Source organism: Callospermophilus lateralis, chromosome 10, assembly GCF_048772815.1.
Source record: "Callospermophilus lateralis isolate mCalLat2 chromosome 10, mCalLat2.hap1, whole genome shotgun sequence".
Classification (NCBI taxonomy): Eukaryota; Metazoa; Chordata; class Mammalia; order Rodentia; family Sciuridae; genus Callospermophilus; species Callospermophilus lateralis.
Window position 1 is genome coordinate 13026944 of NC_135314.1, and position 20504 is coordinate 13047447.

The following is a 20504-nucleotide window of genomic DNA, read 5'->3' on the forward strand; positions in this document are numbered from 1 at the left end:
TAGGATATTTTGCAAATCTTTCCTGAGCAGGGTGATCACCTTTACATTTCAACTTTGCTCACTCATGTATTCAAGAGCATAGTAATCCAAGTGTAAAAACCCATGGAAATCTTTTGAACCAAAGATGACTAAAAACAGAAAGAGCTTGAGGGATCATTCCTATCGTTCCTGTGTCAGAAATGACATAAGGCGTTGATAATGAAAATTGATAGAAATAAGTGTAAAATGTACATGACATTTTTGAAGAGACAAGAATAATGATAACGAGCAGGCATCCAAAGAAGAAATTAGTCCATAAAGACTCAGGTTAGTGAACCAGCAACCAGGTCTAGTTTCCCTCATTTTCCAAAATATGGAGACTAAAGTTAACCAATGACCCTGTACCGCTATAGGCCATGACATTTATTTTTATATCATGTTTATATTTAAAGTAGCTGGCAAGTGGAAGGCATATAACCTATTTTATACTGAGTTCTTTACTTCTATTAATTGATTTTTCTTGGTACTTCATTATTATCTTGGTGCACAGACGCATGAAAGGATTGTTATCATGTGCACCCAGTTACTCTTAAGAGCCCTGTGATGGGGGAGAGAACATAAGTCAAGGGCAATGGAAAAGACTCTTACAAATGAGACCTGTTTACAGTTGGTGGCACAGGCAGCACCTCTTAGTGGGGTGAGCAAGTTGTGCCTTCTGATGGGCCTGATATGGCCTGGCACTGCATGTGCCGAGCTATGAGATCCAGCTCAGGACTTTGTTCCCCTGGAGGAAGAGGGGACTTTTGTACTTTGAACAAAGATGCAATATGTATGCCTTCTGGTTCTGTTTTGCTGCATGATAAACCAGCCCACACTCAATAGCATAAAGAACTACAATCCTTTATTCAGCTGAGCTTTGCAACAGCTCATCTGTGCTCCAGGGAGCCAACTGGTACATCTTGGTTCTGTGGCAGCTAGAGACACTCAGGTGTGGTTGATGACACTCCTGAGGGCTCAGACTGGAGCGGTCAGTAGGAGAACATTGGCATGGAGAAACTTGAAGCTACTGTTCAGCTTCCTTATAGCTTCCTTGCAGGTCTCTTCAGATTTTATATTTCTTCTGGATGAGTTTCAGTAGTTTGGGTTATTCTAGGCATTTATTCCACTTCCTCTGAGTTATGCAATTTTTAGCATGCAGTTGTTTATGGTATTTCCTTAGACTTGTTTTTATTTCTTTAAGTTGGTTTTAATGTCTTCTCTTTCAAGCATGATTTTAGTTATTCTGTTCTTCTTTCTTTTGTTTTGGTTTGTCTAAGTGAAAAATGTATCCATTTTCTTGATTTTTGTTTTCAGAGAATCAATTTTGGTTTTGTTGACATTTTCTAGTACTTATTCATTTAATTTTACTCTTATTGTTATTATTTCCTTCCTTCTAGATCTGGATTTAGATTCTCTTTAATTTTCTAGTATCTTAAGATAGACTGTTAGATATTGATCTAAAGTCTTTCTTGATACAGACATTTGCTTTTCTAAATTTAATTTATTTTTAGATGATAAATAAAAACCAGCTTGTACCTATTAATGGGATAGCATGTGAAGTTCTGTTATTTTTAAGCACTGTGTAACATTTAAATCAAGTTAAACAAATCTGTGTTCTCAACAATTTATCATTTTATGGTGAAACATTCAAAATCCTTTCTTTGGACTTTTTGAAATACATAATATGCTGTTGCTTATAGTCACCCTACTATACAACAGCATGTCATAACTTCTTGCTCACAACCAGAACTTGGTACTCACTGACTGACCTTTCCTTTTTGCTTCACTCACCGCACTCTTCCCAGCTCCTGGTAACCATCATTCTACTCTCAACTTCTTCGATATCAACTTTTTAGATTCCACATATGAACAAAATCAGTGCTTTGTGGCTTATTTCACTTAACATAATGTTATCCAGTTCCATTTATTCCATGGCAAATAACAGTCTTTCATTGTTTTTATGGTTGAGTACATAGTGTGAATGTACCACATTTCTGTATCCTTTTATCATTTCTTTATCCTTTTATGGACACTTAATTAATTCCATATTTTGGCTCTTGTGAATAGCGCTGTAATGAACACAGGAGTACAGATGTCACTTTGACAGACTGATTTAATTTCCTTGGGTTATATATATTCTCAGGAGTGGGGTTGTTGGATCATATGGGGGTTCAAATTTAATTTTTTGAGAAACTTTCGTATTTACATCCTACCAACAGAGTGTAGGGTTCCCTTTTCACCATATCTTTGCCAGAACTTATCTTTAGTCTTTTTGATTTGTGTATCTTATTGTGGCTTTCATTTATACTTCCCTAATGATTAATGACATTGAGAATTTTTTTTTTCTGTTGGCCATTGGTATTTCTTCTTTTGAGAAATGTCTATGTATGTCCATTGGCCATTTTAAAACCAGGATATTCGTAATTTTGCTATTGAGGTTTTTGTGTTTCTTCTATAGTCCCTTGCCAGACACAGGGTATGCATAGACCCTCTTTTATTCTGTGGAATGTCCTTTCCCCTTGATAATTGTTTTCTGTGCTGTGTGGAAACCTTTTAGATTTTGATGCAACCCCATAATTTTCTCTCAAGGCACTGCTTTAGCTGAACCTTATACATTTTGATATTTTCCGCTTTATTTTTGATTTATATCAAAGTATTTTCTACTTTCCTTTGCATTTATATTATCTTTAATTTATCAGTGCAGTTACTGTTAGAGGTGTTCTTTGTTCCTTCAAGTGGATTTATGCCGTCTAGAGTCCAAAGAATTCAGTCTCTGCCAAGACATTAGCTGAGTTCTTTATTACCTTACATAGATTATTGCATAGACTGTGAACTACATTGCTGGGTCTTACATCACATGAAAGTCCCCAAGCCTTCATAGTGATCTTTTACAATGCAATTCTATCATTCTAGTCTTGCAAATTACATTTTTCAATAGCAATATCTTTTAGTAATCACTCATCTTGTTAATATAGAAAACCCCCCAATACAAGGTAACCAATGTCCATAGTGGTTTCTAAAATTTTGAGGCTATAAAAGAATGAAATGTGAAACGTGGACCTGGCCAGGTGTGTATGGTGGTTACTCTGTCTTCTCTTTCCTCTTCTCTCTATAAAGCAGACTGTGAATCTCCGTTGCTTTGAAGGTCCTTTTCCTACTCCTTGTTCTATAACCCATTTTTCTGCCTATATTGCTGCTGCTTCCTTCTCCTGTATGTCTCTCTTTTACATCTTTTTTTCACTATACCTTTATTCTTTGACTTTATTATATCCATGGAGAGTTTCTTTAAGTTGTCCACTATGTCATGCTGTTCCACCTACACTGGACTTTTCTCTGTTCTAAATGCATTCTCTTCCTTCTTTGTTCAGGTACCAAATTCACATGCATCTATCATTTGAGTAATTGCATCTTCTGGGAAGACATGTTGAATTTCATAGTCAAGTTTGGATAAATTTTGTGAAGTTTTTGTTGATTTCCCCTAATGTTCTGTTGACTTACTCTCTCTATGAATGGGATGAGTATTCAATACTCAATACGTGTGTACTAAAACGCCATGAACTGAATAATTTTAACAAATAGGCTGAGGAATTTTAATTGATATAGAACATTTATTATCATTATCTTAACTGAAGATATCTCTTGAACTAGTCCTGTTGATCAGATAGACTACTGAGTTATCAAATGTGGTACAAAGAAAAAATAGTGAGTGCCGTTGGACAACAATGTTCTTAAAGACCTGACATGCCAGGCCCTATAAGGTATGCCATGACATCAAAAGAAACTTCACACTTTTTGAATTGGTTTTCACTCTGTACACCAATCTTTTGACACATAATACACAAATGTGCAATTATTTATCTATCTGTTTGAAGGACAGAAGGTAAAAATCATGTTCTGTTCATCTTTCTGATCCAGATCCCAGAACTGGTTCAAGCAATATGAGTAACCAGTAAAAATATATTGAGGGAAGCAAATTAATCACATAGTGCAGTTTTGTAAGTTGAAAGGAGGCTTTATCACAGAATATTCACATAAACTTGAAATCCCAGAGGCAATACATGATGATTGCCCAAGAAGGAATTTATTATGTTTTTGATCAATTATATGTAAATTAAAATTACTTTATAATGTATTATATATTTGTCAGTTTAGATTACATGACAATGATGGAACACAGGAAATTAAATTATAGTTGTCACCATAAAGTTTGATTAAGAGGAAGTGGAATAAACTGCAGAATTTTTGAAGACCAAATCAATAATGTTCAATTCAGGAAGACATTTCATATTTAATTGCCTAAAATTAGGTTCATTATATATGGCAATGTATTTTGCCATAAACAATTGATCTCCTCCTCAGCACATCTTCTTTCTTAAAGGTTAATATCTTGAAATCTCAGAATTCCTTATAGTCACTTTCTATTTGTCATCTCCAAGCCTTCTCCCAATGATGTCCTGTTGATTTGCCTTCTGTTTTACTTTTCATTCTTCTGTTGATTCATATTTCCATAGCTTCTGCTTCAACACATACATACTGGGCACCCAGAACAATCCCTTTATTATTCTGTTACTCTTTATTTCCTTATTCCATGACTTATTCCACAAATTCACAATCCTCTGTTTTATTTAATTTTTTTGTAGCTGTAGATGGACAGAATGCCTTTATTATATTTATTTATATATATTTGCTGCTAAGAACCAAACCCAGTGGCTCACACATGCTAGGCAAGTGCTCTGTCACTGAGATCCAGCCCCAGCTCCATATTCTATTTAATCTTTCTAGAAGAATGAAGGCAAACTAACAAAGATACAAAACAGATCTCACTGCTTTTATCACTGTCTTGCTCAAAATTTCCACAATACTCCATCTCCCACACTTCCTTTTTTAAGCAATATAATATTTAAGAACAAAGATTCAATAATGACACTCCAGCCTGTTTTTCCCAATTTGGATCACTACTATTTTTCTCTAGACTTCAGCTTCAATAAATATATCGTGGACATGTGAACAGGGCTGGCACTGATGTACCCATGGCTAGTTTTGTCATAGTTTATCTATTTCACTCATGAATGTCTGCTTCTTTTACTGTGTTTTTTAGACTTTTTTTTTTTTTTTTTTTTGGTTTCAGGTATTGATTCCAAGGGCACTTCACCACTTCACCAGTTGTGTGTGTATACATGTGCGTGTACCTGTGTGTGTGTGTGTGTGTGTGTTTGAAATAGGGTCTCACTAAGTTGCTTATGGCCTTACTAAGTTGTTGAGGCTAGATTTGAACTCATTATCCTCCTGCCTCAGCCTCTGGAGCTACTGGGATTACAGACATCTGCCACTGCACCCAGTTAACTTTTTAATCATAAAGCTTTAAATCAGCAGAAAAATAGAAGAGTCTGAACACTTTTATCCATCATCAATTTTTAACAATCATTAGCAATTTGAAATATTATCATTGCAATTCATTTTCAAAATTGTGATATTTCACATTTCAAAATGCATATGAGAAATAGGAGTATTTTCTTATAAGTAAGAATTATCCCACATATTAATATTAATATTCCTTTTATATCAATCAATACAAATAGTCAAATTTTCCTACTTGAATTAAAAAATAATTTCAGAGCAGAATTAGGTTCATAATAAAATTGAAAGGAAGGTGCAGAGATTTCCAATTTAACTCCTGTGTCCATTCTGAACACCAATTCACGCACAGCCTCCACCAATAACAACCTCCCTACCAGGGTTGCATTTATGACAACACATGAACCTACATTCACATCAACAAGACCCAATCTGTAGCTTCTATTAGGATCAACTTTTGATGTTGCACATTCTGTGGGTTTGACGGATGTGCAATGACATGCATTCATTTTTGTCATGCAGAAAACAGTGTGTCACTGCCCTGAATGTCCAAGTGCTCTGCTTATTCTTCCCTCCATCACTCTTAACCTCTGACATCCACTGATCTTTTGTGCTGTCTCCATGGTTTTGCCTATTCCAGAATGTCACAGAGTTGGAGTCATATTTGGTCTCTTCCATATTGGAGTATACATTTAAGTTTCTCCATAACTTTTCATGGCTTGGAAGTTCATTTTTTAAATGCTTAATGTTATTCTATTTTCTGGATTATTACAGTTTATTTATCCATTCACCTACTTAAGGGTACCTTGGTTGTTTGTAAATTTGGTGATCATGAATAAGGCAGCCATAAAAACTCACATGCAGGCTTTTATGCAACATATATTCTCCATTCCTTTGGCTAAATATAAAAAATCACAGCTGCTGGCGGAAACATGTTTAGCTTTGTATAACTGTCTTCCAAAGTGGCTATGCAACCTTTTTAAAATTCTCACCAGCAAATAATGAGAATTTCTGTTGCTTTTAAGAGCAACAGAAATTTCTGTTGTATCCTTAAAAGCATGGTGTTGTCAGTGTTCTGGATTTTTACCATCATGATAGGTGTGTAGTGTTGTTTTACTCCTGCTTTAATTTCTGTTTCTCTAATGACATGATGTGGAGCATCTTTTCATATACTTACCTGTCACTTGCATTTTCTTCTTGAAGAGGAATCTGTTTAAGTCTTTGGTCTATTTAGAAAATCAGGTTGTTTTCTTGTTATTAAGTTTTTAAAGTTCTTTGTTTATTTTGTATAAGAATTTCTCATCAGTTGCATTTTTTGCACATATTTTCTTCCTCTCTGTGGCTTATCTTTTCATTCTCTGGATGGGGTCTTTTACAATGCAAATTAACTTCAGTGAAGTTCAGCTGATCAATGCTTTCCTTTATAAGTCATGACCTCATCACATCTAAAAATGTTATCACTAAGCCCATGTCGATTCAGATTTTCTGCTCTTATTTCTTAGGCATTTTGTAGCTTGCCATTTTATTTAGGTATATGATCCATATTGACTTAGTTTTTGTGAAGAGTGCAAGGTCTGTGTCTAGATTCTTTACATGTGCAAATCCAATAGTTCTAGCATCATTTACTGAAAAGACCATCTATGCTGCATTATATTGCTATACTCCTTTGTCAAAGATCAGTGGACCATATTAGTGTGAGTCTCTTTCTGGACTTTCTTCAGATGCACTGGTCTACATGTCTTTTCTCTCCCCTGTGCAACACTATGGTAAATCATGACATCAGATAGTATGTGTTCTCCAAATTGGCCCTTGAATACAACACTGGCTATTTTGGATCGGCTAACACTCCAAATTAATATTAGAATCACATTGTTGATATAAACACAATAACTTCATGGTATTTTGACTTAAATTTCTGTTATTCCATAAAATTTGTGAAGATATGACATCTTGTCAATATTGAGTCATCCTAGTCACAAATGGAGAATATTTATATGTACTTGGTTCCTTGATGTCCTTCATCAATGTTTTATAGTTTTGCTTTTATAAGATGTGGTGTGAGTGTCCTCTGAGGCTTTCTGTGTTTAAATTTAATCCTTTCTCTGAGGTATAAGAGGGTGGACACAACCCAATATGGTTTTTTGAAGTGGGGCCTTTGAAAACTGATTAGGAAAAGATCATTATGATGGAGTCCTCGTAATTGAATTCTGGTTACTTTAAAAGAAGATATATATATATATAGAACACAAGGTAAACACAGACACATGTGTGCTTTCTATCTCTTGCAAAATGTTGCCCTGTGTCACCTTGGAACTCTGCCAGAAAGAAGGTCATCACCAAATGTAGTCTCTCTTGACTTTCCAAGGTCCTGAATTGTGATCTAAAATAACCTCCCCCTCTCTTTCACTGTATCTGGGGTATTTTCTTATTGATAATTTAAAGCAGAGTGATACAAGGGACATTCATGCTTTGTTCCTTATCTTGGTTGGAAAACGAATTTCTTGCTATTTACATGATATTAAAATATTTTGGTAAATATTGTGTATTAATTTAAGTAAATTCCCCTCTTGTTTTTTCCTTTTAATAAACATTCAAGTATATTCCACATGTTCCACATATTTGTATATTTTTAAATCTCTTTGAGTTCAAAATAACCCTCTATTTTTATGACATTGGTTTGTTGAAGATACCAGATCAGCTGTTGTATAGAATACCCCCTTATATTATATATTTATTAATCTATTATATATTTGTCCACTGATGCTATCTAATTTGTGCCTCTAACTGCTGTATTTTGTATAAATTAGAGGTTAGATCTTATGTCTTGGTGTGATTCAGGATTGTGCTTTGGCAAGAACACTCCAGAGCTGACAGTATACCTCAGTCAAGTGTCATCCAGTGCTTCCCATCCTCTTATTTTTATTTAATTTGGAGTATAACTTCTCATTCTTTTGGTTGTACATGGTGTAGAGTCACAGGGTAATAATGTCAGATTCATTGTATTCTATCTTTCCTACCCTCACACCCCTTCCCTTCCTTCTCTAATGTCTAATCCAGAGTACCTTTATTCTTCCCTAGCCTCCATCCCTTACTGTGAATTAGTATCTGCATGTTAGAGAAAACATTACACCTTTGGTTCTTTGGGATTGGCTTATTTCACTTAGTATGACATTCTCCAGCCCCATCCATTCACCAGCAAATGCCAGAATTTCATTCTTCTTTAAGGCTGAGTAATATTCCATCATATATATATATATATATATATATATATATATATATATATATATATATATATATATACACCAAATTTTCTTATCCATTCATCTGGTGAAGGGCATCTACATTGGTTCCATAATTTAGCTATTGTGAATTGAGATACTGTGAACATTGATGTGGTTGCATCACTAATATGCTGCTTTTAAGTACTTTGAGTATAAATCAAGGAGTGGGATAACTGGGTCAAATGGTCTCACCCTCCTTTAATGTAAATATGTTTAATCTCTTCACTTGTGCCCCTGATTTTCCCACTCCTTCAAGCCTGTACTCCTCATTAGCCCTCATTGATTCCCTCTCTCCTCTGAAATGCTGTGGAAGTTATAGTCTATAACATTTCAAATTTGCTTTTATGCTAATATATATATACCATTTTGAAGTCAAATTTTTACTTCAAATTGTCTATGAAGATATTCTAAAAAGAATTATCCATAAAAACTCATACAACAAAGTAATTTAATGCATATGCAGTGTTCAGCAACTGTTAAGGTAGCCTGTCTTCTTCTCCTGTCCAAGGAAGTACCCTGGCAGAACAGTACAAGCTGAAGATTCCCGGGGGTCTGTTCCTTCTATTTTCTGTCTTCTATTCCTCCTTTAATGAGTCTGGAGAAACAAATTAAGAAAAGCATGCATCAATTCTTCATTAGCTCTCCTGAATATGGAACTGTTTAGTAAGTGAATGAAGCTGTCCTCTATCTGACTAGTCACAGTGGGCAGCTTCTGAAGGCTTTAAACATGTCACACTTTGTTTTGGGGTGGCTGCAAATAAATTCAACCTATTGTGTTATGTTTCCTCAAACAATCCTGGTTGTCATTGCATGCCATTGGGGGATTTGGACTCAATAGTTCAAACAAAAAAGTGTCATTGCTGCTAACAAAAGAGAGAAACCTCACCTGGAAATAGAGTATGCATGTTTAAAAAACTGTGCTTGCATTCTCATTACCATTAACACTACCTCATTTGTTCAGATTTTGTAAACATCATATGTTAACAGTGGTTTGGAGAGTTTTGAGTAAATACTACCTCTCTTCAGGATGTGTAAACAAGGCATATTAGATTTTAAAAATAAGAAAAAAGTGTTAGCTGCTTGTAAGAACCAGAAAAATCATCTATAGTAAACACTAACAGACCAATCGCAGATGAAGCAAACAAATAAAGCTATACTCTCCAGAGCCCCTCCAATTCCATGGCTCCCTGATTCCCTTTTCTATGGTCTAAAGCATCTTTTCAGCCTTTAACTGCTTTTTCGTTTGATGCTATCATTTATTTACAAAACAATGCATGCCCATAATAATAAGTCAAATGATACATAGGAAGAGGAAAGTGACTGTCATCTTAGGCCACACAACTCCTCCCTGGGGTGACCATCCATTGCTTTCTATTCCTGATAGGCCCATATGCAAATTTACCTCCAGTCATAGTTACCTAATTGTGTGGGGTTTGCACTTAATAGTTCAAACAAAAAAAGTGTCATACTGGGCTCTTGCCTTTCTGTCCTGATATATAGTTGGATGTTCAAGTCAATGCATACAATTTCTATGAATATTACATAAAACTTGCATAAATATAAGCTTATAAATGTTTTATTCTTCATTTTGGGAATTATGTTAGTGAAGTTTCTATCTTCATGTGTTACCTTACTCACTTACATTCTCCCAACCCCACTGTCCCACATCAGCTCCTACCCCATCCTGGCCAGATAGACAAATATACTTGTTAAAAACTAATTATTATTTTAATTAATAAAGTAATACAAGTATAAACATATGTGTATGTATTTTATATATAGACATAGACATAGTTACAGATGAATATTTTATTCAATGTTTTAATTAAATTTTGTACTTAATTTTGTATCTCTTTCTAGAGGTATAAGAATGCTGATCTCCTTGGTGCCCTTTATCAGTATAGGGAATCAGAGTAAATCTCTGTTCAGGAGCTGAGTGTTATTTCATCCCACAAGTATTTAGAATTTTAAGCCCTTAAAAGTGATAAAATAAAAATCAAAAAGTCTGCAGAATGGTCAACGAAGGAGTAAAGACCTCTTCTAAGCCTTAGAGAATTTTCTGATGTTGTAAGTCACCACATAAACGTCATGTCAGTAGCTGAAGCCATCAGAAGAGGCAAATTTCTGGAATCTAACAATACTCTGCAAGGTTTGAGAAATACTAGGTTAGCCAGTTTGCCTCTTAACCTGGACATTGCAGTGGGCTTACAGTTTCTGCCCACACTAGCTAATGTCAATTTTCAACTGCTGGGTCTACCCTGCTCATCGTCTCTAAAGAATGCTCTTTTTTGTTAAAAACAAAACCAACCAACCAACCAAACAAACAAAAAAACCTTCAATTCTATTAACCTTGGAGGATCATTTGCCTGGTTTCCAAATTGTACCTATGAATTCTGGAATTGCAAGTCTATTCTGCACTAGAATAGAACTACCTTTGCTGAACTTCAGCCTTGTTTATGATTTCTTTACTTTATAAAAGGAACTAGAAAGAATTCGGTGTTCTGGATATCTCTCCATTTGTTAATTTTCCTTTCAATTTTGTACAGATACAACTCTTGCAATTGCCTTTAGCTACCGGGAAAGAAATTTTGATCTGTGCAAACATACATTGATGTCATTTCCTCCACAGACTTTTCTTAACCTGTCGTCAATACCACAACTTTGTGGAAACATCCCCTCTGACATGTCCAAACTCCCAGAAACATTTAAATTTCCTACCACAATTTACTCTCCATAGTCTATAGATATTGTATGATGATGTTATCCATGTTCATACAAAAAAGAACCAGGTTGAGATTTTGTAACCCTGAGGTAAATACTAGTGAGTTAGCATAGCTTTCAAGGCCAATGAGAAAGTCTAGAGAGTGATATGGTTTTCAAGTTCACTCAGTTATTTTACTTTTTTATGAATGTGAACATCTTACATTGATAGGGTATCAATCATTGAGACACCCAGCCTACAAAAGTTGAGAAAGTTTTTCTATGATCCATCTCGGAGTAGGACATATGAAGAATTTTTCAGTAGACTGCTGAAGTAAGTAACTCAAATGAACTGTATACAATTATAAACAAGCACTCTTCAAGGAATGAAAGCTAGCTGCTTACAGATTTCAAGGGTTGGCCTTCAGAATTTTATCAAGTGTGAAAATTGACCCTTCTTTGCAAGTCCTGAGAGTTTTCTGAATCATCTTGTTCAAGTGGACAGATGTGGAACCATCATCTCTGACCAGAGTACAGGGATCACATTTTAAAAGCCTGCTTCCTTGGCGACCATGTGCATGGGGATTCTGATGTATTTCAAGACTTGGGGGACTGAAGAAACCTTCCTCTATGTAACTCTAAGGTATCTGTTATTTTATTGTGATCATCTTTATGATGTTTTCTCAACTTTTCTTGAATTTAATCTTGGAAGGGCAGAAGATATCTCCCCATTCTTTCATGTTTAATTTCCAGCATCTTACTCAGTGTCAAATTTTATGCTATGACTCCAAAAATTCTTGTTGAAAGAATGAATATTTGAATGAAAGGAAGATGGTTACCAATGCCTTCCTTGTAGAAGGTTAACAGGTTCTTGATTTCTCCGTTAAGACTCCTTTGATTATCTTCTTAAACCTTTGCCTATCCTTACTTGTTTGCAATCAACTTTTCTTTCATTTTCTTCTAGGCATTGGCATATTGCATTTCTGATGTTACTATGTAGTTTATCCACTTACTTTCATACCTATGTTTCAAACTCAGTTCTCTTTTTCATTGCATTTCACACTTTTTATAACAAATTACCACTAAAAATTTTTATCTGACCCTCTCACAGATAACACAAACATGTATCTACATCAAGTATACATCCAGTGTATACCCTAATTGTCTCCCAAATGCTATCTCTTGCATATCACATCTGCCATGAATTTCAGAATCCATCAATTGCAGAGTCATGTCTGTAATTCACTGTGTGCTCCTTTTAATTATTTTTATTTTTCACTTGTTTTTCTTCATTCCCATACCATATACATAAGTCTTTTACATTTTGTCATTTAGATATCTATTTGATCTGGGTCCTCTTTAACATCTAAGTTGTATTTCCTTCCATTAAGACTTCGCACTGCCTCTGTGGACAGCTTCGCAGTGGTCTTTTGGTCAGTGCTCATATTTCTTAGCCAACTTTCCTTCAATTAGCTGCCATGAAGATTTTCATAAACAGAAATTTCTAAGGAAAATTATCACAGGTTTTAAAAGCAATATCTAGTGCACCCATTGCAAGATATGCATACCTTTGATGTTCTGGTTCCTCATCACTGTCCAGGACCTCATTACAATCCCTTCCCATTGCCCCCTTTACTCTGTCTAGGAGTGTCAACTTTCACACTTAAATCCAATACTTCATCCTTGACTTTGCACATTCTATTTCTCCTACCTGCATATACCTTATCTCTTTGTTATATTTCTCCCTGATCAAGAATTTATTCAAATATAAATTCCATAAGAACAATTTTGTGCACGCTCTGTGTGTGTGTGTGTGTGTGTGTGTGTGTGCATACACATATGCAAACAGGAGGCTTCGCCTCTGTGTTTCCATTTGGCTATTATGTCACCTGTAATTCTTTAGCACATGTATTTATTTACATATCTGTAATCCCACTTAACATGTATTTTCATATCAGTAATACTAAGACTTAACAGGAAGTCTTCTGGAGCAATTATTCAGTAAATATTTATTGAACAAGTTAGTAAGTAATAAATCATTAAAAAATATCAGCAGTGGCCAGGGTAAGTAAATGTAATGGAAAATGAACCTAAGACTCCCAACTCATGAAGCACCTTATAATTCACCACTATATAATTATGAAAATATATTTGCAAAAGAACAAAATGTAGTTAATCTACAACACTGGTATGTATATATATGAACTTAATAGTCCTATTTTAAGATTGTATCAGGTCATTATCAATTCCAGTTGAGTAAAACAGGTATAATCAAAAAGTGTGGCATGGCAGAATCACTGTTTGATAAGAGAAAGGACTCAATGACCAGTATGCCTAGGGACAATGTCTACTGTAATAATATTAGTAGCTACAGCCAAATGCATACCCACAATAGTCACAAACTTTGCAGGTATGGAGGCCACAGGCATAACCATATCCACAACAATGGCTCATCCAGGCTTCACATTGGCTATTGTAGTAGAATTTGAGTTTATAACTAGAGGACAAAGAGTAAGTAGTAAGAACACTAACTACTGAAGAGTCTTCTAAGCAGTCTTAGTGCATGGGTAGCAAATGACAGGTACCCCTGACACACTCAAGTAGATCAAATTGCATGCAACAGTCTCATTAGTCATGTTTCTTTACTTAAAAAGCCTGCACAGACTCATTAAAATTGAGATTGTTTTTCAGTGTATTAAGGTCATCTCCAATAGTTGATGTGCTTTATATGAAAAAGGAAAAACAGATGCTGAGTTCAATGACCTTGCTCACACTGATGCTGAATTTGACCTTTGTAACAATGCTGCATGACATCATGTAGAGAAGATAAATGCCATATTTTCTGATGATTTTGCTAATAATACCCTTCAGCTTATATGCAGATTTAAAACTTAACCAACACAGCTGTGATGTTGTCTATAAAAATCATAGGAGCAAAGAATATGTTTTCTATTAATTTTGGTGGTTATTGGCTCTTACTGCTTGTGTTCATATATAGACTTAAGTTTTGAGAAATGTGTTGAAATTGAATATTATCTGCTACAGTTTGAAAATGGTTTGCAAAAATCATGTGTTTGAAATTTCATCCCAAATTCCAAATTCAAAATATTAAAAGGTAGAACCTTTAAGGAGTGCAAGAATCAAGGGAGAGGATTAGTTATTGAAGAACTGGGTTCCTGATGAAATGACGGGTTCAGACTTGTTCCTTTTTCTCTCATGTGAGCTTCCTTATTCTTCCACCTTCTACCATGGGATGACACTGCAAGATGGCTGATGCCAGATGTGAGTCCCTGGACGTTAGACTCCCCAGACTTCAGAACAGATAGAAATATATATCCATTGTTTATTAATGACCAATTTTCAGGTACTCTGTGGTAGATGGCAAAGGACTAACATGTAATGATTCCTCAAAAGTATTGAAAACAATTGAGAGTATTCCCTTATCATAATTCACTGGGGCTATGCTTGATTTGGGCTGTTGTACTACCACCATATACTTTTAGGTAGTATCAGCATTTGGCAGAACTATCTGTAACCTCAGGAATTTTTTTTATTCTTTCAACTGGGAAATGAACATAAATTAAAAACTCCACAGTGAAAAGGAAAACAGTACACTCAGCTGAAGGAAAGACATGAGAATCCAAACCTCTTGCTTCTATAATTTGTCTTTTGCAGACTTCTCTTAAGCCTAATCTTATATACACCACTTTCAGTTCATGATGAAAAGCTGCTCAACATTGTGGTTCAAAACGACAAATAATATCTAGTTTATAATGAATGGTTATGTCACATGGTAACTTGGTGGTCCGTCATCAAACACTCAGTAATGAGTTAAAAGCTGTTTTTTTTTCCCCAAAGGAAAATATAAGTCTACAAAAGAAAACATAGATTTTACCCAAAATCCTAAACATTGTACTACAATCCACTCATACAAAGCCTCCAGAAACCATTCTTATCTACTGTAGATGCTTCAAGCATCACTGAATCTGCCATTCTGTGTAACACATGTGGAAGAGAAGTACATATTGCAGACTGTGAGCCCTTCAGAACCTTCTCTTGTTCTGATTAATTTGAAAGTGAAGCAATTTTACCTCTCTTTAAGTGAGTATTAAGGGATCATGGGCCAGTCAAGAATATATCATGAAAATCCAAAGAGGCTATTAAATATGTGGCTCTTGATCATTGGTCAGAAGGACCAAATATAGCAACTTGTTATTTGTCCTCCTAGAACTTTCACTGATATGGAAGGTCCCTGAATTTTTATGGGATTTATTTCCTATAAATAAAAAATTTATTTCCTCTTTCCAAGAGCTCCACGGTAGTTGCTAATTCTTGTTCACTGTGTTCAAGCACCATGTTATCATCAATATAATTGTCCCCTGGAATGTAGAGGCATTCAAGTTCTCTAGATAAAAGTCTATGTCTTAGGGTTGAAGAATTAGAATGCTTTTGAGAGAGGACACTGGTTGTATTGTTGGTCCTTCCAACTGAAAGCAAACTGATTCTGGTGTTTTTCATTTGTAGAAGAAAAAAACCTTTGCTAACTCAAAAGTGCTTATTAGGTACCAGGGGATGTGCTTATTTTTCCCAGCAAAGAAACCACATTTGAAATAACAGATACAACTGGAATAACCACTAAATCAAGACTAATAATCCATTTTCAATCTTCTAAATGCATTCAAATTTTTAGAGGAAAAGATGGCAAATTAAATCATAACCTACTTACACACCTTTCAAGACTTTAATGGTTGTGTGGCTTGAATTGTATCTCCCCAAAAGATATGTTAAAGTGCTTGCCATGGCATCTGCAAATGGGCACTTGTTTGGAAATAGGGCTTTTGAAGACCCAGTCAAGCTTCATTGAGGTCTTATTGAATTAGGATAGAGCTTAAAGCCAATCACTGGTGTTCTTATGAGAGGTGAGAATACATAGAGACACATGAGAAAAAACAGGTAGAAATTGGACTGGTGTGTCTATAAGACAAGGAAAATAAAGAATTGCCAGCAAGCACCCAAAGCTAACAAGAGACAAGGGAGGACTCCACAGTCGAGTCTTCAGAAAGAGTATGGGTCCATAGATAGCTAGTTTTTAAATTCATTTCCAGAACTTTGAGAGTAAAAGTTTCTATTGTTTCAAGCAATCAAATCAAAAAAAGTACTTTGTTACATCAAATCTAGGAAACCACTAAGTATAGCTTCCCTCTCCATAATCTTTCCAGAAATGAAACATTGTTATTTATTTACCATTTCTTAGGAAGAGGCAGCTTTAGTGGTTTCTATTTTTTCTGTCCTATTATAGTGGACTATATTCCAGGGATTTAATGTGCAAACTCTGTCTGTTCTATAATCTATCTATGCCAACAGGGCATACTCATGGGGAGGATTCATGAACTACTGAGCCTGTTGTGAAATAGATGTAAGCCAAAGTTCCATTAATCACTTGACCTGACCACGCACACACACACAAAAGTGTTTCGAGTCTAAAAATTTTTATGGCAGTTTAGAGCCAGTGTCTGGTAATCCCTGAAAATCCTGTTGCTCTTCCCCCAAAGCACTGCTCTACTAGTAAAGTGTTGCTGCTCCCTTTGAGGGAAGCTGGGAGAGTCATAGCACAATGTGTGGATGTTGCAGGGACCCTCCTCACAGGACTTGACTCATTCATTCAAGGAACTTTGGGTGTCTGAGTGGGTCTAAATGGAATTGGTTTATTTGTTAACATATAGTTTCTTTTGCCTTGAATCTGACAGACTTCATTTATTTCCAGATTTATGTAGATTAGCAACGTTTTCCTTACCCCCATGGATGAGGTTGTTCCATTCTTTTGTAAGACAGTGAAGTGATTCTGCATCATTTGTACTGCATTCTGGGAATCCCCATTATTGTCAATGACTTTTTAAATTGGCATACATTAAGATTCACTTTGTGTTGTTAAGTTATATGGGTTTTGACAAATGCTAAATGTGATATATCCCCCAATAAAATATCACAGGGAAGAGTTTCACTGCCCTAAAAATCCCCTTTGACTTGCCCATTTAATCTTGCCTCCCAGAATCTTTCAGAATAGTGTTTCCTTCCTTCCTTCCTTCCTTCCTTTCTTCCTTCCTTCCTTCCTTCCTTCCTTCCTTCCTCCCTCCCTCCCTCCCTCCTTCCCTTCCTTCCTTCCTTCCTTCCTTCCTTCCTTCCCTCCCTCTCTCCTTCCTTATTTCCTTCCCTCCCTCCTTCCTTCCTTCCTTCCTTCCATCCATCCTTCCTTCCTTCCTTTCTTTCTTTCTTTCTCTCTCTTTCTTTCTTTCCCCTTCCTCCTCCTCCTCCTCCTCCTCCTCCTTCATCATCATCATCATCATCATCATCTCTACAGTTTTACAGTCTCTCTAGTTTAGCCATTGTCAGAGTGTTACATAATTGGAATTATACAACATGTAATCATTTGTAAATCATTGGGTTTGATTTGTTAATATTTTTTAAAAGATTTTTTGTGTGTATCTATGAGAGACATTGATTTAGTTTTCTTTTCTTTCAGAATCTCCTATTTAGGGAGTGGGGCAATGCTAGCATCCTAGAATGGGTTAGGAATTGGTCCCCTTGCTTCTATACTTTGGAAGATATTGTGGAGAATATCTTGACATCACTTCTTTATTAAATATTTCATAGAGTTCATCAGTAAAAATACCTGGGCATGGTGCTTTCTCTTATGAAGGGTTATTAATTATTGATTCATTTCTTTAACTGAGTCTTTCTCTTTGTATGTTTTTTTGGTAGTTTGTGTTTATCAAAGAATTGGTCCATTTCATTTCAGTTTTGTGATCAGACTTTTTCTAGTTTCTAGTCCTAAGTCCTTTTATTTAAATGGGCTTCATGTAGCCAACATATGATTGTAGCTTGCATACTTAAAATGAGCTTATAATCTCTTACGATGTATGTCATTTACTTGGTGAATTTAATCCATTCATTTGAAGTATGTATTGACATAGGGGTTAATAGTAATACATTTGTAACTTTCAATGTGTTGCATTTGTCCTTGTTTCTCTTCTTCCCTTCTTTTCTACTTTCTCCTTTTTTAAAGGAGCTTTTATACAATTCTCTTTTATCTCCTTCCTTAGCATATCAGACATTTATATATTTTTAAATAGTCTTGTTGCTGCTCCTGACTTTCCTATATACATATTTCATTGTTCAAAGTCTACCTTCAGAGGGATTAGGAATACTGGTATGTATCCTGCATGAGATGTGAGCTCACATCTCATGCAGGATACATACATCACATCTCATGCAGGATATACACCAGTATTCCTAATCCCTCTCTCTCACATGCTGTGACATTGCTGGTATTCATGTCACTTACATAATGCTGCAATCACCTAACACATAGTTATGGTCATTGTTTTAATAAAAACCTACATTATAAATCAATAAATATTAAGACAAATGAAAGATTAATTTCACCTTTATTTATTTTCTTTCTTTCTTTGACCCATATCATTGTCCTTCTCCCAGAAGTGTTGTTTTTAATATTTATTATAAGGCAATGAACTTCCTCAGTTTTTGTCTGAGAAAAAACATTGACTCCTTAATGCCTTTTGAAGGATGAATTCATTGGATATGAAATTCTGGAGTGATGGCTTCTCCTTTCAATACTCAGTACTTCTCTCCACTTCATTCTGCTCACGTACTCATAGATGAAACTTCCACTGGAAGTTCTGTTGTTCTTCTCTAGGTTACAAACATAATGATAGTTATTTCAAACACCTGTGGTAACTTTAGCTTCTGTCTCTATTGGGGTTGTGTTCAGATGATTGCTTTTCCCATGGAGGGTCTTGTTTTTCTGATGTTTGTTATGATATATTTGTTGTTGTTGTTGTTGAAAGTTAGACATATTCTAAAACAAATGGAGATACAAAGGCCCTCAGGGGTCAGAGGATGCATGTCCATTTAACTAAATTGGGCTGTGCTTTGTGTTTCCTGGAGCTGTAGGTGCCAGAGAATTTAAATTCTTCTTGTGTTCTCCATTTTGTATTCCTTCTTGTTGTTGGGTTCCCATTTACCCAACTTAGATAAGACAGGAAAAATAAAGGGGTCCATTGTGGAGAATATTTTCAGCACATTTCACCTTGATTTACCCCCTTCTCCTTCTGCTCTGTGACCATCTTTTGTGGGTCTTGCCATGAGAATCTGGTGTGATTGCTGGAGATTCAACTCATGAACTTTTGCAGGCGTCTTCAAACTGTGGCTGCAGAAGTCTCTCCCTCTTTGTATGCTTATACTCGAGCAATCCACCAAAATCATGAAGTTCTGATTCTAACAAGTTTTAAAAGCCAAAGCCATTTCAAAACAAATGTTGGGTATCAAAAGTTGAATTTTAATAAACAAATCTTCCTAATAAAAAGTAAGATGTGTATATGTAGGAGAAAAAAATGACCCATCTCAACTTAAGAATTACCAAAATAATTGGTTTCTAATTATTCGGGTAGTAAATACATTGCTCAGGAGAAAGCTTCAAACAAATAAGTATATGTACTAGCTATTAGTATAACTAATGAACAAATTCAATTGTAGTGAAGTGCAAATTATACTTGATAAGGAAATTCTAGAAAAACATCAAAATCTATTTTCTGTGTGTGCGTGTGTTTTTTAACTAAATATATGGAAAAGAAGAAAAACAAAAGAACAACAACAAAATCACATTTGTTTAAATTAAAAATTACATTTAAGTTTCTCCCAGTTTATGACTCCAATGGCTTCTGCTCCAGATTTGTACATCTTTGTAGTGACTCTCTTAATGTGCCTGTTTCTCCAGATTTTGGTTAGTACCTTGACCTACAGTTCTCTAATGGGTCCAAGAAGAATCAGTAGTTTACTTTTTTTTTTTCATGGTCTGTTTATTCAGAAGAGTGAATTCACATAGTGACAGTAGTTTAATCTTATATAATTCTAGACATTCACTTTTAATCCACAAAGAGCTCTTAAGTTAGCATTCTGTATACCACAATGGATTATTTGATATTTTATGTATTTATTATCTTTATTAAATTTTAATTTCTTATATATGACAACAGAATGCATTACAATTCATATTACACACATAGAGCACAATTTTCCATTCTCTGATTGTACACCAACTAGAGTCACATACATGTCTTCCTACATGTATTT